The sequence below is a fragment of the Mustela erminea genome, chromosome 12 (genome assembly GCF_009829155.1).
Source record: "Mustela erminea isolate mMusErm1 chromosome 12, mMusErm1.Pri, whole genome shotgun sequence".
In the NCBI taxonomy this organism is placed as follows: Eukaryota; Metazoa; Chordata; class Mammalia; order Carnivora; family Mustelidae; genus Mustela; species Mustela erminea.
Genome location: NC_045625.1, coordinates 38,280,372 through 38,304,056, shown reverse-complemented (window position 1 = coordinate 38,304,056; position 23,685 = coordinate 38,280,372). Strand labels below are relative to the sequence as shown.

The window sequence follows — 23,685 nt, the reverse complement described above, 5'->3', positions numbered from 1 at the left end:
ATTAATGATATCCTCAGGAAGAGCCAGATGGAATAAAACATAGAACAAGTTACGTGGAAAGGCTGCAGAGCTTCCATGTCCTTTCCAGACATATCACTCTTCCCAAATCTCTACACTTCACCAACTCTGAAGCTCTCCGAACCCTGTCCTTTGGGGTTTTATAGAGGCTACATTATACCAGCATGATTCAATCACTGGTGGAAATTGATCCAACCTTCAGTCCCTCTCCTGTTCCCAGGCCTGCAAGTTCCAACCTTAATCACAAGGTTGGCTCCTATGGCAACCAACCCCCATCCTTAGCTGCTTTCCAAAAGCTGCCTCATTAACATAACAAAAGATACCTTTATTGCTCTTATCATCCCATAAATTCCAAGGGTATTAGGAGCTCCGTGCCAAAAACTGGACAAAGACCAAATACATATTCCTCATCTCAAAAAACAATATCACAACTTTGAAACTAAAAATAATTTACATAATTATAAATCATATTCACAAATAAAATTAGAAATTTCTAAACAATGTATTTTATAAACAAAAACTCCATTCACTGAAAAGACATTGTTTCTACTAAGACCAACTCCACAGCCATGAGCATCCCTATGGGTAGATTATGTCTCTAAATACCATTTCATAATAACAGGAACCAGGTTCTAGGTCTGGGAGAGAAAATATACAAAGTGAATGAGGAATCTCTTACTATAACAGATTATATATTCTGGTGTATGCTTATACCAGAAAGCAAGGAAGCTATCAAAGACAGCTAGGTTATGTCAAAAAAAGGCTCAAGAGCCAACTTGAAAATACTCTATTAGAACATCTTCATTTCCATCTCCTAATGATTAGTGAGTCTAGGAAATAATCATCAATGCCTGCTAACATCAAAAAAAAAAAAAAAAGAAAGAAAAGAGAGAAACAGATGTTATGTACCTTCTAATAAGAGTATACAACATCATCTATGAAGCATTCTTATGCAAAACACACAAGCATCACCTAATCAAGCTTCAAGGTACATGTACCTATTTGCAAAGGACAGAAGAACATATTAAATGACACCATGGAGATGCAATTAGCAAAATCCAGGCCGTAGAACACTACAGGACAATTATTTCCTCAAAAAAATCAAATACAAGAAAAAAAGAGAATGTGTGTATTTGTAAATTAATAGAGAACAAGTAGGAAGCCCAGTTTAAACAAATAAACCATTTAAAAAATTTTATGAGACATGGTGCCTGAGTGGCTCAGTGGGTTAAGCCTCTGCCTTAAGCTCAGGTCCTGATCCCAGGGTCCTGGAATCCAGCCCCACATCTGGCTGTCTGCTCAGCAGGGAGCCTGCTTCCCCCCCACCACCCCCCTGCCTGTTTCTCTGCCTACCTGTGATCTCTCTCTGTCAAATAAATAAATAAAATCTTTTTTTAAAAAAATTTTTATGAGACAATTGGGGAAATTTTAATATAGGCAGCATATTTATGATCACTGTGATCATGTGGTTACATTTTTAAAACAAAATATATGACATATGAAATTGTATAAAGTCAGGTATTTGCTTCCAAATTATCAACTGTGGGAAGAATTAGGCGAGGATATAGTAAAAACAATATTGCCCAAGACTTTATAATTGAGAGTCTGGGTCATAGGTACATGGGGTTCATTATATAATTCTTTTTACTTTTTCATATGATCATATTTCCATAATAAAAAGTCCATTTAAATTCAAAATCAGGGGTGCTGGGGTGGCTCCCTCAGTTAAATGTCTACCTTCAAGTCAAGTCATTATCAGACCCAAGCCAGTCTCCCTGCTGGGGCGGGGGGGGGGGGGGGGGGGGGGGGTGTTAAGCCTGAGCTAACATTTTTGGATCTAATTCTTCGATAAGTTTTCCTATTACTTGCATGATTATTGCACTAGCTTAGTTTTCCATTTTTTCTAGAGTCCATTTTTGGTAATTTATATGTGATGTTGTGAACAAAAAAATTTACTCATTAGAATTTTTCTTAGAGAATAAAATAAGTAAGACTACTCTGAAGAGTGTATGACTACAGGCAAACCTGACCTTGAGAAGTACAGTCATGCCTGATAGAAAAGAAAAGAAAGGAAAGGAAAGGAGAAGAAAAGAAAAAATGAAGAGGAAGAAAAAGAAGAAGAAGAAGAAAGGAAAGGAAAAAGTAAAGGTGAGGAATTTCTTGGTTACATCTGAATGAACATGAGGAGAAGAGAGAAAAAACAGAGTAGGGGTAAAAAGGAGAAGGCAGATGGCTAGGCAATATGTGATTGAATCCAATGAACAGAAATAGTCTATATGAAATTAAACGCTTAATAATAACAACCAACAACCAGTGAGTGTGCAAAATGTGCCACATTTCTAAGCACAGTACACATATTAGCTCATTCCATTTTCATCACAACTCTGAAGACTGTAACTCTGTTATTACCACTGTTTTCAAAATGAGGAAATTGAGGCACGGAGAGATTCAATACTTTTCCCAGGTTGACACAACCAGGAAAAGGTGGAGTCGGGATTAAACCCAGAAGCGAAGGCGATATGGCTACCCGGACTGCATTCTGTAGCCATTATACTTCAGGGCAGGGTTGACAAAACTACCACCTGCGGCCAAACACAACTAGTAGCCAGATTTTGTACCTCTTCCCCTCCCCCGACCGAGGGTAGGGGGCGGCCGCGGGGATGCAGAGTGCGCACCGCGCCCTCCGTGCCTGGCTGGCTGGTAAGCCAGGGTGGCGGGGTTCACCCGGGGAGCTGTTGGGAGGCGCCAGGGCTCACCTGCGACAGGAGGGCCATCCTCCACAGCCATTGGTGGCCGTCCAAGCAATGGGCCGCTGTCAGGCACCCCTACGCAGGGATGCTTCACTGCTCGGGAGGAACAGGAGGAGGAAGCGGAGCTTTAAGCCCCGCCCCGTGCTGTCTGCAGCCCCGCCCACCGCACCCTTGCCCTAGGAGCCCCGGTAATAACTCCAAGGTCTGGATACACTGGGTACACTGGGTACAGGTGACCCGACCATCCAGCCTCTCGTCTCTCCGCCAGGGAAGCCATAATAAGTGCAGCTCCCCCAACCCCCCATACACCTTGAGAGCTAAGAAAAGTTATGCGGTTTTTTCAAAGGTTGTAAACTAAGAAGAGGAAGAAGGACAAGGAGAAGTAATGTATGCGCCCACGAAGACTGAAATACTTGCTGTCTAGCCTGTTACAGAAAAACTGACCAACCCTTTCTGTGATCTGAATGGTTTCCATGTGGAAAATTGAAAGGGCAGATTGACTCATGTTAGATGGAAGCAGGAGTATAGATGTTCAGCAAACTACAGAGCAGTAGCCAAACCCCAAAGTATGAGCAGGTTTTTGGACTATTTGAACCAAAGTCAAATATATCTCTGAGGGGTGGAAGCTACAACTGTTACAGATTTTATATATTTGGTCAGAAATTTTCTTTATGAGTTTCAAAATCATTGGCATAGAATATCTTACAGTATTATATTATTTTAATATTGTATTTGTAGTTATGTATCTCAATAAATATTTGCATATTTTATCTCATTTTTTTAATTTGTCGGAGATTTGTATTTTTATTTTTTCAAAGATACAGTTCTCCCAAGTATTCAGTTCTAAATATTATAAAACTCATTAATATTTTGTTACTCACTTATATTTTCTTTATTTTCTTTTTCTAACTTCATTAATTTCTTTCATTGTTGTTGTTGTTTTAAATGATTTTATTTGTTTATTTTTCAGGGAAAGAGTGCACAAGCAGGGGGAGTAACAGGCATAGGCAGAAGCAGACTCTCCACTGACAAGGAGCCAGAGGTAGGTAGGACTCCATCAGGACTCTGGGATCATGATCTGAGCTGAAGGCAGACACTTAATCGACTGAGCCACCCAGGCATCCCCCTTTTTTATTGTTTTAATAACAACAGACCTTAAGGTTGTATATTTGGTACTCTGTATAGCTTTTGTTACATCCAAAGTATTTCAGGGTCGGGGAGAGAGAGAGTCGGGGAGAGAGAGAGTTGTGATGCCTTTTAAAAAATTATTATTAGGTTAGGGATAGGGTGGCTGGGTGATGGACACTGGGGAAGGTATGTGCTATGGTGAGTGCTGTGAATTGTGTTAGACTGATGATTCACAGACCCATACCTCTGAAGCAAATAATACATTATATGTTAGTAAAAAATAAAGATAAAAATAAATAAATAAATAAATGATCATTATTAATGGAACAATATACTCTCCATTCACAAAATAGTTCTTTACAAATAAAACAAATATGCTATAAAACAAAGCAAATTCCAATGATTTTAAATTGGAATATATTACAAAGGGAATCATATAACTTTATGAATGTGCTACAAAGTCATTGGGAATGGGAGGCAGATATAGAAGTAACAAGGTCAGCCATGAGTTGATAATTGTTGAAGCTAACTGATGTCTATGTGGGAGCTCTTTCCACTAGTCTCATTAATTTTGTAACTGGATGACATTATTCATAATTTTAAACTTTTAAATAAATCTTAAAAAGTGACTAAATGAAAATGTCCCAAATTTCCAGCTTGGCACAATCTGGGGCAGATTGTCTTGTCTTGTCACAAGACAAGTCTACCAAACTGATTTTTTTTTTTCTCTCTCAATATGAAAACAAAATTATACAACTGAATTTGTGCCTGGTGATGTCAACCAGACATCATAGCATCCCCCACTCCCTACAAAACCATATAGATCCTGACAGGATCTGGGGATTTATTTTACTTTCAAGCTCATAAGATCCTGTTACTATTTTATAAATACTGGAGGACGACACAAAACTCCTAAGTCCCAGAAAAGGACTTATTATTACTTATTATATATATAATATTATATACTTATATATATATTATATACTTATTATTACTCGTGGCACAGTGAGCAGCATGAGCGTTGCCCCAGATCCCATGGGGTAAGCGGAGTACCCAGAGGACATACTACATACAATGGGTTTGGATTGTTGGTGAGGAACACAGCTTGGGAATCCACTGTTTTTTGTTTTTTTAAGATTTTGTTTATTTATTTGAGAGAGAGAGAGAGGGAGAATGAGGGGGAGAGGTCAGTGGGAGAAGCAGACTCCCTGCTGAGCAGGGAGCCTGATGTGGGACTTGATCCTGGGACTCCAGGATCATGACCTAAGTCAAAGGCAGTTGCTTAATCAACTGAGCCACCCAGGCGCCCAGGAATCTACTATTTTTAAAGTAAGTAGTAAGAAAGCCTGTACTCTGAACCCACATGGACCTGTGACCCAGATTCAACAATTATAATCTTTTAGATCATACGGTTCATTTATATTCTCACTCAATTTCTCCCCCAACCCAATAAGTTTGAAGCGATAATCTGATCTACATGTAATTTCAACCCGCAAAGCTGTTCACTATAAACACAACCCTGGGAAATGGCATTAGGAAACAACAGTCAGGAAGGAACTTAACATTCTTGGCATACCCAACAAACAGGTGCAGGGAGTTCAGGGTTTGTAGAAGATTGTTTTCCCCATCAATCCACTTTTGTCCCTACCTGTCCTGGCTTCTGGCAAACTGTCACCAAAGTATTTCACTCTGTTGGCCACTCTGATAAATTTAACCAGCAGAAGCTAGAACTAAATCTGTGTGATTGGTCTCCCACAGCACCTAATTAAGGCTACTATCATCAGGACTCCAAACAATGAGATGAAGTTAACCTTCAGTACTGACCTCAAATAGGTCTTCCGGGGTCCTGGACCAGGCAACTGTCCCAGGGGAGACCAGAGGACTTAATTTCAGACAGTCGGGTTATAGTCTAGCCTAAGGCCCATTCATTATCCATTTCACTAACCTGCTCATCTTTGGTGTCATCTCCAGTAATTACAGGAGGCAATAGAGGGGCTAAAAATCCACCTCTTTCCCTAACAAAAGAGGTATTTCATGGCCCGTTTCCCGCCATTGACAACCATATAACCCAAACAGGCACATGTAACTCCTATCAGGATTTGTCATTAAACTTGATTTGGATCAGCCTCAGATTGGTTTGATTAGGTCACATGGGCAGTGTCCCGGAATGGTTCTAACTTTCTTTCCTATCTGCGGTATATCCCTCTCAAACGTCAGCGAAGCATGTGAATCTGTAACCTTGTAACCGAATGGGGTGCCAGTCCCTGGGTCTGTGCCTGTTTAAAGGGGCTCCGGGTTGAGAGCGGCTACTGATTGTGGCTCAGGCACCACCGTGTAATTTACCATCAGCCACGCTCACGGATTGTCTGCTGCCTTTGCTGTTTGCCTTGTGACGGTGTTAGATCCAGGCGACAAAGAGAATATTTATTGCCTCCAGCCTTGTACATCTAGAGTCTAAGGTGTTCCTACCATAGCTGCCAGGGCTGTTTAATCCCGAGGTATATGGTCTTCCAAGGGGTGGACCAGATAACTAAGACCAGAGAGCTAAGTCACTGGTACTATCCCAAGAGTCATAATCAACATAGGGAATGTTGGTCAGAGTTGTGAACATGGCCTTGAATTCTGTGCACCGAGTGACAAGGCCAATTTTTAGTAAGGCATATATGGAGGAATTGTTGAACAGCCACAAGCCCCCAGGGGACACTAACAGGTTTGCACTTAGCCAAACCCATCCCATGAACCAGGCCCCGACGTTAAGGGGAGCCTGGGTGAAGAGAGGGCCCCATCACGCCAGTGGCTTTACTTCAGGGGCTATAGTGTGAATCTAGTGTCCCCACAGCAGCAGCTGCCGCTTTTCTGTATCAACGGAGATGCTGCTGGAGCCAGGCTACTAGGTCCTTGAAGATCTAATTTCCAAGTGTGGGGAAAAAATTTCCAGTTTGACAAGTGAGGTTATATTGGGGCTTTTCCTTATTCGTTGTCAAGCCGGATCTAACTCAAGCCCAAATGGGGACATTTTGCAAAGTCACACGTCTTTATGGGTCAGGCTTTCCTGTAACAGATCAGTAGCCATACACCCTCCCCAACCTCCAACCTCCCACCTCCCCTCCGGCAAGCCGTTTTTATAAAAGAGCACTTGGAGCCTGGAACAGCAGGTGGCGATGTTGTACTAGGGAATTGCCTCTTTGACTTTTGAAATCGTTAACTAAAGCGTGATTTCCATTTCTTCTCAGATTTTATATTCTTTTTTGCTAGACCACCACTAAGAGGACAGAGATTCCCTCTCTATATGCCACCATCCTTGAATGAAAGAATCCTTTCTGGACTTCACACAAGTATTCACATATAACAAGCACGTAGAATGTAAATATCAATTATACACTTGGCAGTAACAGACAGTAGTACATTGAATCAGTCCAAAAAGCCCTCCCTACCAGATCACTTGAATTTTCCTACTTCACAGAAAATGTTACCCAAACCCCATCAGTTGATTTTTGGATGCCCCCCCCACGCCCTCCCCAGCAAGGATCCCATCCTTGGCATTACTAACATTTGGGGCTCAATAATTATTTGTTTGGGGAGCTCTCCGTGCACTCTAAGATGTTTAGCAGCATGTCCTTGCTTCTACCCACTACAAACACCCTCCCTCCTCCAGTTGTGACAACCCAAGGTATCTCTAGACATTGTCAAATACCACAGAGTTGGAATCACTGGTTGAGAACCACCAGCCCATGGAACATGGACCAATGGACCAATGAGTCTAACAGGCATATAAAGGGTTACAGCTGTTAGAAGTCTAGAAGGTGGGAGGACCGAGGAGGAGGAAGGTAAGCTTTGGAGGATGGCTTTTTTCTTCTTTTTTTTTTTTTTTTAAATCCTTTGTCTCTTCAAGCCAGGCTCCACCATATTCTTGCACATATTCTTGCAGCTTTCTCCTGAGTCCTGGGTGCCTGCAGCTACGCTGGCACCTAGCACCCCAACCCCCTCCACTAACGGGGGAGGATTCCAGCCTGGGCACTTGTATACAACAAAGCTAAAAATATTTAAGTTTCTCTGTCCTTGAAGTTCCTCAAGCACACTTAGCTTTCTCCTTAAAGCAGCTAAAGTTGGGGGTGTGGGGGAAGGGAGGAATCAGGAAGTGCAAGGAACAGAGCAATCCCTCGCCAGTAAGCAAGGCTTCTTACCAACCTCCAGGTTCAAGCGGCTGCCAGCAGCCTGGGCTCATCCAAACCAACGCCCGTTTCAGATCCACTTAAGTTTCCATCCCCTTACTGCTGACATCATTTATCTAAACTTTGGGGATCCCCTGACTCAGCAGCTACAGCCACTTTTGACTGCCGCACTGTCATATAACATTCCTTTCTCTTACTACTCTTGAGGAGAAAGAGCACAATTAAAACATCATTTGGGCAAATTGGGTGTTTGGGGTTTTTTTCAAGATTTTTATCTATTCATTCGACAGACAGAGATCACAAGTAGGCAGAGAGGCAGGCAGGGGGCTTGGGAAGCAGGCTCCCTGCTGAGCAGACAGCCTGATGTAGGGCTGGATCCCAGGACTCTGGGATCATGATCTGAGCCAAAGGCAGAGGCTTTAACCCACTGAGCCACCCAGGTGCCGCTGGGTAAGTTGTTTCAATCCTGCTTTTTATCACTTATCCTCTAAATGTACATTAACAGGGTCAGACTTTGCACCTTGTTCACGATTTGAGTAAAACCATTTGCTCCTAGATCCTGGAGAATCTTCTCTTGCCCACTAACACAGCCCATAGGGTCTTCCAGAAAGGCATATCTCTGCCAGTATCCTATCCTGTCACTGAAACTGTCAGAAACTAAGATTTTCCCCTATACATGCTAATAATTTAGCCTGTTACTGTTTTCGTGGATGTTGGCAGAAGACACAAGATTCTTGGGCCAGAGATAAAGTACTTTATTACTCACACACAGCAAGTAGCATGAAAATAATGTCACATCAGTTGCCTGTGGGGACAAGGTGTAGAGGGCCCAGGTGTTGCTATGCATACAGGGAGTCTGCTTTGTAGCTTAGGAAAAGTGAGTTTGGGGAATCCAGTGCTTTTAGAGTAACTGCAAGACAGGCAGAAAGAAATACCCAGAATGAAGGACAAAGAGAATGAGGAGAACATAGGAGCATAGAGGCTGTAGTAAGATTTTTGAAAAGTGGTTACCCTAATATACGAAAATAGTCTCCTCATAAACTGGAAATGAAATGAGTCCAATTAGTGACAAATTTGCTATTTTTCTAACTCTCATTTGTCAAAGTTAGCAAATAATTTCTTGGGGAAAAAATGAAATAAGTCAGTAGCAGCTTCTCAGAATAATGATGTTACTAGTCCTGACTTCCAACATCTCCATTCCCCAGGACGAGGAGCATTTTTACCTGTGTGCACCTAAGTTATAGGGCTGTATCAGGGATCTTTGGACTATAATCAGGGAGAAGAAGTCCTGAAAATAAATGAATAAGGAATTCTGTACTAAATGGTGTTGGACCAAAGTTCCCTCCTAGAACACTCAAGTTCCTCTTCTTTTCTGCGAAGGATAATTTATAACCTCAGATCATCCAATGATTTCACTTAAATAAAATTATACTTCGTTGCATAGAGGTTAAAAGCACAGGCTCTGGAGTTAAATCAGCCTTTGTTCAACCCCAGCATCACAATTTGCCAGTTTGGGGACCAGAAGTAAGTTATAAAATCACTCTGAATCTGTTTCCTTATTGGTGAAATAATAACAATGTCACCAAGCCTCAAAGGGTTGTTGTGAAGATTCAGTGGGACATTTAATCACATTTGACTTTTATCAGTAGTTATGTTGAGGGGGGTGATGTTTAAAGCAGATGACCAGTGGTTCCTAGTTCCTTGGGAAAGCAGCTTAAGGATTCAGGCACTGAGGCAATAAGAAAGGGAGCACAAAAACTAAGTATATGACAGTTGTGGAAGGGGGTGGCAGTTGGGTATTTGTGGGGGGCCAAGATAAGGCTAATCACTACCTTTCTTTACTATGAATAGAGCTTTTTTTTTAAAGATTTTATTTACTTATTTAACAGAGAGAGAGACAGCAAGAGAGGGAACACAAGCAGGGAGAGTGGGAGAGGGAGGAGCAGGCTCCCTATAGAATAGGGAGCCTGGGGGGCGCCTGGGGGGCGCCTGGGGGGCTCAGTGGGTTAAAGCCTCTGCCTTCGGCTCAGGTCATGATCCCAGGGTCCTGGGATCGAGCCCTGCATGAGGCTCTCTCCTAAGCAGGGAGCCTGCTTCCTCCTCTCTCTCTGCCTGCCTCTCCGCCTACTTGTGATCTCTGTCTGTCAAATAAATAAAATCTTTAAAAAAAAAAAAAGAATAGGGAGCCTGATGCAAGGCTTGATGGACAGGGGGCTCAATCCCAGGCCTGAGCAGAAGGCAAATGCCCTGAGCCACCCAGGTGCCCCTGAATAGAGCATATTTTAAAGGAATGGAAAACATTTCATTTCAAACTTCCTCAAGTATGAGGAAGATATACATTTAGTGATGAACACAGGTATTCTAGAGTTCCCTCAAATAAGAATTTCAGGAAGAACCACCTTATACTTTATGCATTGCCAAACAATGTTTCTGTTGTGTGCCATGCTAGAGAACATGGAACAAAGTGTAATAAAGGGGGCAGGAAGAAAGTGACATGGTCTCGCTCTCATGGGCATATATTTCAGACAGCTGCTCCCTGGTGCCAATCTATGGACATGCTAAAGTAGAATCACCTGCAGGGTTTAGATTCCTCCGACACTGAGCACCGATCCCACCCCTGATCTGATGAATCAACATTTTAGGTGGTGGGAGACATAGGAGGCGGTGTTCTTTTCTTTTGGGGGGTGGGGAGGGGCCGAAGGAGACAATGAGAAAGAGAGAGAGAGACTCTTAAGTAGGCTCCACGCCCAGGATAGAGTCTCTCGCAGGGCTTAATTTCACCACCCTGAGATCAATTTCATCAGCCTGAGCTGAAATCCAGGGTCAGAGGCTTAACCGGCTGAGCCACCCAGGTGTCGCAAGGAGGCACTACTCTTAATAAGTGCCCTCTCGTGATCCCAAGTAACAGTCTGGGAACCACCACTGGTGTTTCTCAAAAGATGGTCAGACTCTCAAACTCAATCTGCAAGAGAGTGGCATGTGAATGTATGTTTTCAGTGCACCAGGAGATATGAGAGATGTGCTCTCAGACTGCCTTTCTCTGACACCATTTCCTTTTTATTAAATTATATGTGTCAAAGTGCATTATAAATTCAAAAGTGTGATACTAAGTTAGTTGGGTACAGTTTTTAGGACCTTTCTATAAACTGAGGAAGACCAGTTTACACAAGTAACTGAAGTCAGTGTGGAGTACAACAGGGCACTTCTCAGAACCTAACAGGTCTCTGACCACATCTTCATGGTTCTTCTTATGGCAGCAGAAACTTCTGGCAGGTGAGACTGCTAGAACAGTGCAGTGGCCTCAACTGAAGTCCCTTCTGCACTAGCCCCTGGAGTCATCTTCGGTCCCTGAGCAGCTCCATACCTGGATGACTTCTTCACAGAAGGTCCATATACTATATACTCTAAGCCACTTGCAGTCTTGCCACGACAGAAATATTTATCAGGCAGACCCTGTATCAGTCTAGTAACATGGTTCTAAACCCCATCAATGCTTAGCTTTCTTAATGCACCATGAGATCCAAGTTCAAGTGAGATTCAAAATGAGGAAGACACTAGATGGGAAGGAGAAGACAGACTGAGGGTTAGAGAAGACACTAAATTCCCATTTTAAATTTTTATTTATTTTTATTTTTTTATAAACATATAATATCTAAATTCCCATTTTAGATGCGAAGAATGGCAGGTGCCTTTGGAATATCTGGGTGGTGCTACCCCACAAATAGCTGGAAATAAAGCATGTGGAGATCTGAAGCTGGGTAAGAACAGTGACAGAGATCTGACAGGCTTCCGCTAGACATTGCACTGAGTTTGCGTGGAGAGAAAATAAATTAAGAAAAACTCACCAGCATATGGAGTCACGTGTAAAAGGAGAGGCGAAAAAGTGCCATGAAGGAGCCTACAAAAGAGGGATCGAAGACAGATGCAGTGATCACCAGAGCCAAGGGCTCTGAAGCCAAAAGGAGGTTAAAATTTCAAGGAAAGACTAGTCACCAGTGTCAAATAACACGGAGCAGTCAGTGAGGACAAGAACAAAAGACAGGCCAAGTGGATTTGCAATCTGCATGTCACTGGTGACTTTTCTGAGAGCAATGGAGCCCCGTGATGTGGGTACTACAGGTTTCTCCCTCTCTCCTAAAGTGGAGCGTTCCTAGGAAACAGAAACGGCAGAAAGCAAAGAAGCAATCACCATTAACTTCTGTGGAAAATTTTTTGAGCGTTCTGAGCCTTAAAAAAATAACTTCTTTTAAGCTTTTCTGGTACCTTAGGACACATCTTGCTAAGGGATGCACAAAATCAATCAAGATAAAGCACAGATGCTCACAGACACGGTCCAAAGTTATGGTGGCTTGATGTTGAGTTGCTGACTGAGTGTAGTTCTGGGAGAAGGAGCTTGGCGGGGCCACTCCCCCCATATAACAGCTTGCTGCAAAACAAACATTGGGGGCACCTGAGTGGTTCAGTGGGTAAAGCCTCTGCCTTCGGCTGGGGTCATGATCCCAGGGTCCCGGGATCAAGCTCCACATCAGGCTCCCTGCTCAGTAGGGAGCCTGCTTCCCCCTCTCTCTGCCTGCCTCTCTGCCTACTTGTGATCTCTCTCTCTCTCTCTCTGTGTCAAATAAACAAGTAATTGATTAATTTTTTAAAAAAACATTGAATGCTATTTTCACTTTTGTCTTTTTTGTAAAATTCTTTTCAGATTTCTTTCAGTTAGCGAAAAAAGGTAGGAATATAGGTCTTTCATAAAATTGAAGTGGTGGAATACTGACTCTTAAAAAGTAAGAGATATCTGGATTTTCTTCATGGTTTGGGCCAGTGTTTTATGAATAAATTCCAATTTCCTTTAGAGTTTTGATTTTATCATTTTCTGTTAAGAATTATGTTATCATATTAGATGTCTGCTATCATTGAACATTATCACCCTAACTTCCAAGGGAACTCTGTTATTATTTTTCAGAGTTTGTGGTGGAACTCTGGCATATGGTAGACACTCAGGAAAGTTTGTTCAATGAATGTTCATAAGAAGAACGGGTAAATGTGAATTTAGGAAGCATGTGGGAAGAAAGTCTTCTTCCATATTGGAAATACAGTAAATATCTCATCTTTCAAAGTTAAATATAACCCTTTATATTTAAAAATTAGATGCAGAGCACCTGGCTGGCTCATTGGTCGGGAGTCTGCCTTCGTCAGATCATGATCCCAAGGTCTTCTTGGGATTGAGCCCCACATGGGGCTCCCTGCTCAGCAGGAAGCCTGCTTCTCCCTCTCCCACTCCCCCTGCTTGTGTTCCCTCTCTCTCTCTGTCAGATAAATGCATAAAATCCTTAAAAAAAAAATTAGATGCAATTAGGGGATAGCTGTAGCTTGGAAGACAGGCATGAAGACTGAATCCCAGCTATGGGGCATTCTGTATCTGCAAAATGGGGTAATACTCTTCATTTCACAGGACAGATGGAGGAGTTGAATTAAGTAAGACACGTAAAGATCCAACCATAGGACCCTGCACAGAGGAGCAGTGTGGTAATTAACTGGTAGCAGTGTTAGTGTTAGTATTAGCTATTTGCTATTCGTCCTACAGCCTGTTTATTCAGATGCTCAAGACAGAAAAGTACAGTAATCTTCCATATAAGTTGGCAGAAAAACCTCGCCACTTTCAACCTAAAGGTCTAATCATTTCTTTGTACTTATATTTGCCGAAGAAGGCAACCCCAACCAACCTATCGATTGATAAAAAGCGGATCTTGGGACGAAGGCGCACTCAGTGTCAACTCTCAGCCATTTCTCTGATATCCGACCAGCGAACAGCCTGCATTATAAAGTGTTGTCACACGTTTAAAAAATAATTTTTTTAACACTAGAAACTCTGCATTCATAACCATGGAAACGTTGAAGTCCTATGATGTTAGCGTGATTCTGACGCCCATCTGGTACGTTTTGCAAGGAATTCAGGAGGGAGTAGGCGTAGGGGGTGGACACGAGAAGGTGAAAGGGGGCGAGTCGGTGGGGAGAGGGGTAACGTGACTACAAGTACCAGGGCAGCCAAAGAATAAAGTCTCCACCTTGACCGCCAAGTCGTTTTTTAAAAAGCACAAAAAGAAAATGACTGCATTTCTTCCCCACCCCTTCGGCTCACCACCTAGCGGGAACCGGACAGTCGCACCCTATACCTCAGGGCGAGCGAAAGCCAACCGCGTCCCAGTCTGCGGGCCCGCAGGGGTGGCCCCAGCCGAGCACGTGGCAGCCCGCTTCCTGCAGCCCAGCCCTTAGCCACCGCCCCTCGCCGCGGAGGGCGAGGTCGCCAGAGCCGGGAGGGGCGGGGCAGCCGGGACAGACTCCGCCCCGCCCCCCCCGGCCACGGCCCGGCTGCGCCCGAGCCCGGCGCCCCCCGCTCCGCCCCTGCTCCGCCCACCCGCCGGTGGCCCCGGGGGACGCAGGGGGAGGGGCGCGGAGGCGGCGGCCCCTGGAACAGCGCAGCGCAGGGGAGCGCGCTCTGCACTTGGAGCCTGCCCGCCCGTCAGATCCCGGCTGTGCATTCAGCGGTGAGTACCCGCTCGGCCCGACGGATGTCCCGGGGCGGGAGCGCCCGCCGCCCTGTCCCCGGGGCAGTCGGCGCGAGCCTCTTCCGCGGCGCCCGAGGCTCCCTCCCCGAGAGGGACTGACGTGCGCAGAGCGGCCCGGGGCTGGAGAGAAGCCGGGAAGGCCCAGGGGAGAATCGGGGAGGGGACTAGCTCCGGGGAATCGACCTCTCCGCTGGTCTCCAGCCGGTGCCGCGCGGGCCACAGGATTCAGGGACTGGAAATGGCTTTCCTCGTCCCTCCTCGCCTTGACTGTGCATGCCGCTGGAGAGTCCTCGCCGAGGTTGTGCGGGCCTCAGGGGGAGTCCTCACCCAGGCTCTGCAGGCCGGCCGAACTGGCGAATCCTAACCCGGAGGAGGGTGTGCGGGCCTCGCTGGGGTGTCCTAACCCCAGGAGGGTGTGCGGGCCTCACTAAGGAGTTCCCACCGCGCCCGGGCTTACGGAATAGGGAAATCCTCACTGAGCCGTCAGGTCGGGGAATCCACACCAAATGATAAGGGGCAAATGGGGTGAGGTGGAAGGGTTGGGCACAGAGCCTACCTTCATAGATTCAAGAGATCCCGGAAGGAGCATGGGCTGCCATTCTTAATTGAGCCAGACATCAGAATGGAACATCTTTCTTGCAACACACATAACCCTCCTCACAGGCTTGGGGGCGGGGAGACACAGCCTCTAGGACAGCGGTGCTTAAACTTTTGGGGCGCTCAAAAACCCCTTTACATTCATGAAAATTCCTGTACCAAAGAGCTATTGTTTATGTGGGCTGTGTGTTTTATATTTACCATATATATAAAACAAAATTTACCGTACTTAATAATCCATTTTTTTAAATAGTGGACCTATTATAAATATCCGTATTTTCCAAAACATTATGTTACTGAGAAGAGTGGCATTGTTTTATATTTTTACACATATCTTTGATGTCAGGTTTATTAGAAGGCACCTGGATTCTAATATCTGCTTCTTCATTCAATCTTGCAATATCCCATCATGTTGCTTCTGGAAAACTCTGCTGTATACTCCTGAGCACATGATGGTGAAAAGGACAAATTGCATCTTGGTGTTATAATGAAAGTGGTGATCTTTCAAATAATGATCTTGTGGATACCAGCTCCACGCTTTGAGAACCACTGGTATAGGAAATGCTTTGGAGGCTTAAGTCATTTGTCCTCTCTCTTGCTTGGGTTGCTTGCTCTAAATGGAAACATGCACCACCCCATGCATGGACAATGTTAACCTCTGGAATTTGGGACCAAGCTTGATCTCACTTTGGAAGCTAAGTACTAGGTTCCCACATAAAAGATGATGAACCCCAATAGCCTCCTGAAAACTCAGCAAGGCTCACAGATGGCTTTGGTTGTTACTGTGCCCATAGAGTTGGCCTGTCTGTGTGCCCCGATTGCAGCAGTGATATGGCAGAAAGGACCTGTGGGTTCAGACATTTGGCCACGGGGAGCCCATGCCAAGTGTGTAGGGGTTGGTGTGAAGTTACCAAGTAGTCAAAAAGTCATTTCCAAAAGAACATTGCCTTCCTTTCCTCCATGGTCAATGCTGTTTGTACTTGTGTAGCCTAAGAGCTTATTGAAGTAGTATCAGGATTCCCCAATCTTGGTGCTCTTCCACTTTCCACTTTTAGAGGTGTACCACCTGGACCAGCCCTGCCTCAGCCCCTTCCAGAAAGCCGTGTCCGACGCCCTGGTGTGTGGTGGGTGGGATCCCTCACTGGTTTCTTTCCTTGGCTTCACGCTCTGTGAAAACAAGTTGCAGATAGAAATTACATACATGTGTACACCAAAGGAAAATGATTCCCCAACTCTCCTCCCTTTTGCTCCGCCATCCACAGAGCCTCTCCTGCTCTGATGAAGCAGCTTGGATACTGAGAAATGTTGAGAAATGTTAAAGCTGATAGTTGAGAAATGTTAAAGCACATAAGTGGATTGCATCTGTTGTTGCCCTGGCCCCAGGTGGGAGAAGGGAATGGAATCCCTGTGCCCTGGCTGTGTTCTTGGAGTAAAACTCCACTTTGATGGTAGGGGTCTCTTATCCCTTCCGCACTTGTTTCGTGACTGCCTGCTTTATCAAGGGCCCAGTCCGGTACTGGACACTTCGGGGTAGTGAGCACAAACAGATGCAGTCCTGGTCTTTCTGGAGTTACGGTCTGGTAGCTTAGGTAACTGCTGGTTAATGGAGCCAGTCCACTGTTGAGTGTTTGCATGAAACCTGGTCCTGCAGGAAGAACACTGCTGCTACCAGTTGTGTGATCTGAAGCACATGCTGAAAAAGCCAGAGTCCCAAGCCGTGACGATACCAATAAAACCAACACTTACTACCATATGCCTTTTTTTCTCTTTCTTCCTTTTACGGAGGAGGTGACTCCCTGCGGGGCAGCCAGACCCTATACTGGGAAATGAGCTCTAGTCGGTTGCAGTCACTGGGGCAGCCTTGGGCAGCCTTGAGAGCAAGACACTCTCTCGGGGCCTCAGTGTCTACATCTTTAAAGTGGGTGGTTGGGTCACTGATAACCAAGGGGCCAGTGGTTTGCATTGGCATTTGTGTGCATCTCTTCCCAGCTCCATGTTCAAGGGCATCACATTTTTTTAGCTTTAAGTTAGCCGTTATGGGAATATCCACACCATAAAAATCAGCAGATGGTGGAATCAGGGCTCCCGCACCACAGAGAGCAAGTGGTTAGAGGTTTCCTGGCGCACCAGTGCTGCCGTGACAGCCCGCGTACTTTTCGTGTGTTTGTACAGTTGACCCTTGAACAACACAGCAGACAGGTCGGGGTACTGACTCCCTGCGCAGTAGAAGATCCAGGTATAACTTTTGATTCCCTAAAAACTTCACTACTAATAACCTACTGCTGATCGGAAGCCTTACCAATGATACAAACAATTACAACACAGTTTGTATGTATGTGTAAGATATGCTGCATTCTTATAGTAAAGCTAGAGAAAATAAAATGTGAAGAAAATAATAAGGAAAATACATTTCCTTTACTGTACTTTGTGGATCATTGGATCCATGTAGTTCAAATCCTTATTGTTCAAGGGTCACCTGTATTTTTAAAAAAAGAAACTCTTTAACGGTACCGGCGTGGCCCAGTCAGTTAGGTGTCTGACTTTGGCTCCAGTCTTGGTCTCAAGGCCGGAGGATAGAGCCGTGTGTCAGCAGGGAGCCTGCTACTCCTCCTGCCTCCCCCACCTTCCCGCTTGTGCTCTCTCTCTCTCCCTTCAATAAACAAGATCTTTAAAAATAATTATAATAATAAAATAAATTCTTTCGCCTGGACAAAGACACTGAATATGGGGTATGTGATTCATACTCTTCATAGGGAACAAACAGTCTGTTTTCTATCATATCCTAGAAGATGAATCAACAGACTTTTCTTTAGGCTTTGTGGACTCTACAGTCTCTTACTGCCCTTGCACCTTTTCAGCTCTGTTGTTGTTGTGTGAAAACAACCACAGACAATATGCAAATGAATCGGCACAGCTGGGTTTCAATAAAATTTTATTTATAAAAACATCTTAGAATGTCAGAATGGGAGCCATGCTTTGAGGAGATGATTTCATGGAAAGGGACATTCTTTAGGACTTTATCCATGAATACAACAGATTTGGTGCTCGAGGACACACAGCTGGAAGAGCCAACTGCAAAGGATTTGGAGTGGATTGAAAAAGAATCCATAGTAGGTTGTTTAAATCAGGGCCATGTATGTTCCCATTTTGAGGACACAGCCATGGTGTGTCCCATGTTTATTCCCAACTGCCTCTCTCTTAGGAGCCAGCTCCGACATTATGCTGGGACTAGTAGACCTGCAGTCTAAACCAGCATGTGAATTTTGGGCGTTCTTAGGCAAAAATCAGTAGTGTCTCTAACAGGTATTCTGATTCCTGGGAGAGGGACAAAAGTGTTAAAGACAGAAGGGAAAATCATCATTACATGTGTTTATATTATATACACTGTGGATTACATTGTGTGTTTGTATACACATCTCTACGTGCATATTTGTCTATATATGAACCTAAGATATGTGGCTGTGCGATTATTGTTCCATGCATTTAAAAGAGTCTTAGGAATGTTTAGAAGACAGGCATACCAAGCTGTTACCAGTAGCCAGTTCTGGGCAGTGAAATGGGGTAGAAGAAAGACGGGAACTTTTCACTTACTACTCTTTGTAATACGGTGTGTTGCCTACCCTGCAACATTCAAGTATTGCTTTTATAACCTAAAAATAAAACAAAAAACTAAAATCCCAACAACCGATAATTTTTGAAAGAAAATAGGATTATTTCTATGGTAAGAATATTACCACCACCCCTTCTCCCCTAATAAAACAAATTATTTTAACTGTCACATCACAATTCTGAATTAGTATATATACCATTATATATATATATTAATATATATTATTAATATATATATATTAATTCAAAATAATATTGGAAGAGAGGCCTCTCAAATCAAAACATGTTAGTAGTTGACTTAACCCCCTGTCCAAGATTACAAGTAACAGACGAGTGTTCTTTTATGGACTATTATACATCCCTTAGATTACTGTTGTAAAATGTTTTTTCATGAACCTGTCATGAAGTATAGTTTTTAGAATTAAAACCAGGTTACCCAAGAATAGTTTCCTGTGGTCCTGTTTTCATGAGGAGAGAAAGCACATGCATGTGTATGTGGGCTGCACACACATCCACAAAGGCAAATGATATGCCAAAGGCTTCGCGGTTTTCTCTTGCTGGTGGGGTGGAGTTGCTTTTTAAATTTTCTTCACTTTGCTAATCAGTATTTTCTAGCATGTATTAAACAAGTATTAAATTTAATAGAAGTAGTAAATTCAAACAGCTATTAAAATTGATAGGACCAAAAATAACCACCCAGTTACTTGTATCTTGGGGACAGCCCAGTTGCCTTCATTTTCTCCTGAGTTGTCTCATAGCAGATGCCTGCCTACTCCCTTTCTCCAGTGGGAAATAGAGAAAAAGTATGGAGCAAGAGGCATGGGGAACCAAAAACGGGCCCACGGACAGACCTCAGTCAGGCTGTGCTTGTCCAACTTCCCTGTGGAGTTGGCTCCAACCTCAGCCCCTCCCTCTTCCTCCAGGTGACCCAGAGGTTAGAAAGTGCATAGGATTAGTACCATTACCTGAGAATCTATCAGCTGACCATCTTCCTAGAATAAATGGCCTTTGTTTCTTTTTGTTTCTTTTCTTTTTTCAAGTAGGCTGTATGCCCAGTGTGGAGTCCAATATGGAAATTGAACTCAGGACCTTGAGATGAAGATATCAGAAGTCAGACATTTAACCAACTCAGCCACCCAAGCACCCCCTATTTAAGCTATTTTTATTTTTTTTTAAAGGTTTTGTTTTGTTTTGTTTTTTATAAATGCTAGCTGCAATTTTTTTTTTTTAACAGATTGTATTTATTTATTTGACAGACAGAGATCACAAGTAGGCAGAGAAGCAGGCAGGGGGTGGGAGAAGCAGGCTCCCTGCCAAGCAGAGATCTGGATTCGGAGCTCGATCCCAGGACCCTGGGATCATGACCTGAGCCAAAGGCAGAGGCTTTAACCCACTGAGCCACCCAGGCACCCCTTTAAGCTATTTTTAATGGATAATTTTTTCAGATATAGAAAGAAGTAGAGAGCATAAACTCAGCTTCGACAATTGTGAATATTTGGCCAATCTTGGTCCACCTATACCTTTCCCCAAATTCACTTCTTTTCTTCCCTCTTTCAGGAGTTAGCATCTTACCGTCAACTGTATAAATTAACAAAAACTTATTATTTATTGTGTCTTTTTAAAAAAGCATGCACTGATGCTGTAGGAAAATTCTTCATATTCTACCCTAATGTCAGCCCAAATGAACAACTGCCCAGCCCTTGAGCCCTTGCTGTGTTTCCTGTTTCCCTGTGTTTGCATTCATTCTTCTCTCTGCCTACGAGTCTAAATCAGTCTGCTCTCATTCCTTCTCCCAGTGCTCTGTGAAGCCTTTCTCAGTTCTCCAGGCTATAGCGGTCTCTTTCCTGGACCTTCTTTATGACCCTTATTTAGCATATCGTAGTTATTTGGGTGCTTATCTTGGATAAGCACTGTTAGACTGTACTGTTCTTATGAAACAAGGAGTATTTTCCTGACCTCCCTCTCCAGTGGTACTTCGCAGTGCTTAATGCAGAGAAGGTGCTCAGAAATATGTGCTTAATTAATTTGACTTGATTACATTCACTGAAGAAAATTTTCGATTATAAAAGAAACGCATCACACTAAAAGGAAAATGTTTAGATACAGCCTGGGACCGAAAACATTTGATCTCACCTGCAAGGATTTTATTTTATTTTTCTAAAGATTTATTTATTTATTAGAGAGGGGGGAGAGCAGAGGGAGAGGGATAAGCAGACTCCAGACTGAGCATAGAGTCCAATGTGGGTCTCTGACCCAAGACCCCAAGACCGTAACCTGAACCGAAATCAAGAGTCGGAGTCCTAACCAACTGAGCCACCCAGGTGCCCCTCACCTACAAGGATTTTAAAAGACTTTAAAGAATTATAAGGAAAAGAATTTTCAATTTGAGCCAATATAGAAAGGCAGCTTTTTTTGAGGAAAATAATTTTTCTTTATGTCACTTAACTGTCACTTGTCAGTTTTTCACATATATATCTGGAACCTATAGCTCTTCTCTGCTTTTTCAGAATGCTTTTTTTACCCCAGCTAGGTAAGAGTGACTCTGACTGTATTTTAGAATATCCATTGTGTTTTAAAACGTAGATTTAAATCTTCAGTAACAGAAATAGGCTACACGTCGGACCCACAGGCCACATGAAGTAAGTTGATACCAATCTCATGGATGCTGGTAGCTCACAGGTATAGAGTTCCCCGTGCACACTGTGTTGCACTGTCGCCACGTATAAGAGCAGCTATCAGAGCAGCCCTCGGGAGCCGGGCAGAGCAGCCCAGGGCAGGTATGGTTACCTTAAATCTGCAAGGATGCAAGCCTGTGTTTAGGGAGATGGAGTGAATCTTCCCGAAGGCAAAAAGAAGGGGAGTGTGATTTTAGGCTTGGATTGGAAACCTGAGGGCTTTGGAATTAGGTGTTAACAAATGTGCAAAGATAGGAAACTGTCTTTTTCAATATTGTATGTCTTTGGGAGACAGACCAGGTTGCTGAGGTAAGTTATGTATCCCTTAATGCCATAGAACCACCGAAGTGATCTGGTACTTTTTGAAGCAGTCATTTCTCAGATCCCTCATGTTCTGCCTTAGTCTTTTGCCATAAGAATGAATCCACTTTCTGATGAATTAGCAAGGCTGCTATGGCTAAGTGCTGGTGTGGTTCTGTCTCATTGTCTTTTCTTGGCTTAAGGAGACCTCTGAGCAGGCCCATCTTTGGATAGTGTGTCTTGCCTAGGCTCTTGCTCAAACAGATGTGTATGGAGGACTTAGTTACTCCTTTGCCCATCATCCTTTTATAACCATTATTTTTTTTTAAGATTACTTATTTATTTAACAGAGAGAGAGACCACAAGTAGGCAGAGAAGCAGGGGGGGGCAGTGGGGGAGAAGCAGGCTCCCTGCAGAACAGAGAGCCAGATGCAGATGCGGGGCTTGATCCCAGGACCTTGAGATCATGACCTGGGCCGAAGGCAGAGGCTTAGCCTACTGAGGCAGTCAGGCACCCCCTTTTATAACCATTATTGTAAAATTACAAAGCAAAATATGTACCTCCTGAAGAGGTTCTGTCAGGCTAAGGGTATCCTCCTACACGATCACCAGGTTTGAATTTTGGTTTGAGAAGAGGAGAGGTAAATATACCATTGCTGATGGTCTCTTAGGTGCAAGAGCTATGCTAGGAGAGGCATACAGAAAGTACAGGTTCTGTAATAGTGGTGGCAGAAGGACGAGTCTCAGAATTGGTGTTAAAGGTTTCATAAAAGCTTTATTTGCTCAGTGAAGTAATCAGTTGCATTTTTTTTTAAGTAACCTCCACATGCAGCATTGAACCCAGTGCAGGGCTTGAACCCGCGACCCTGAGATCAAGATCTGGGCTGAGATTAAGAGTCGGATGCTTAACCGACTGAGCCACCCAGGTGCCCCATCGGTTGCATCTTAAATGCTGGTGTTGTCTGTATTACTGACATCAGCTCATCCTTTCAAAGTTACCTATCATGCCAATTTTGCCAAAGTCAAGGGTATTTTAGGGGAAATAAAGATTGACTTTCTAGTCTTGACACATGTCCCTTGGAGTGTGAAGATTGTTTTAATATGAGATTTCATGTTTTAATATGAGATTTCATTTTTTAAATCCATTTGATTAACTTGGGTTTTCGTATGAGGAGTGACCATAAGTTCCATCACTTGTGCCGCTGACTTGAGGCAACACGGTGCGAGAGTCAGCCCGGCATCACAGGGCCTGGTTTAACCCACAGCTTAGCCACTTACCAAGGCTTCCCAGCCTTGGCAGATTACTTAACCCCTCTAGTCCTCAGTCTTCCTGCTTGTAAAAGGGATGGTGATGCCGTTCTCACAGGGTCACTAACAAACCACGTGAGACAACGTAGCGGAGGTGCCTGGCACCCCCAGGCAGCCAGCACGTGTCCCCAGCTGCAGGGCTCACAGACAGATGGAGAACTTAGGGCACAGTGCCTATATGCTGTTTCCATTCTCCCGAACTTTTGTCCCAGCCCAGAGCTCCTGAGCTCCAGACCCACGTAGGCAGCCACCTGCCAGATGTCTTCATCCCAAAGCCACCACCACTAAAACCAGTATCTTGGCTCCAGTCTTGGTAATTGGCTCTGCCAGTTTGCCCAGATGAGTCACATGGGAACTGTCCTGGACTTCTTCCTCATCTCTCTTCTTTAGTCCATTCTGCTTGCTTTACTCTCGCTGAGACCACTTGCCTCTGACCTTATCTTCTGACTTAGTGACAGTAATATCACGGTAACCTGCCTCCCCAACACCAGTCAGCATCCTTTCCCTGAGGTAGTCCCTGTGACTCCCAAGTGATCTCAGGAAATCAAATCAGGTCTCCGGAAGTTCA

At 43.9% G+C, this 23,685-nt stretch overlaps 1 protein-coding gene across 2 annotated transcripts in view; it reads left to right on the top strand.

Moving 5' to 3' along the window:
• The first annotated feature begins 14,442 nt into the window (after positions 1-14,442).
• Positions 14,443-23,685, top strand: part of ACO1 (aconitase 1) — a 56,415-nt gene continuing 47,172 nt past the window's right edge. The window contains exon 1 of one of the 2 annotated variants that reach the window (XM_032306964.1): positions 14,443-14,607. The gene's annotated coding sequence lies outside the window, so the exon portion shown is untranslated. The remainder of the gene's footprint in view (positions 14,608-23,685) is intronic. The other variant, XR_004277323.1, reaches the window with a different exon arrangement.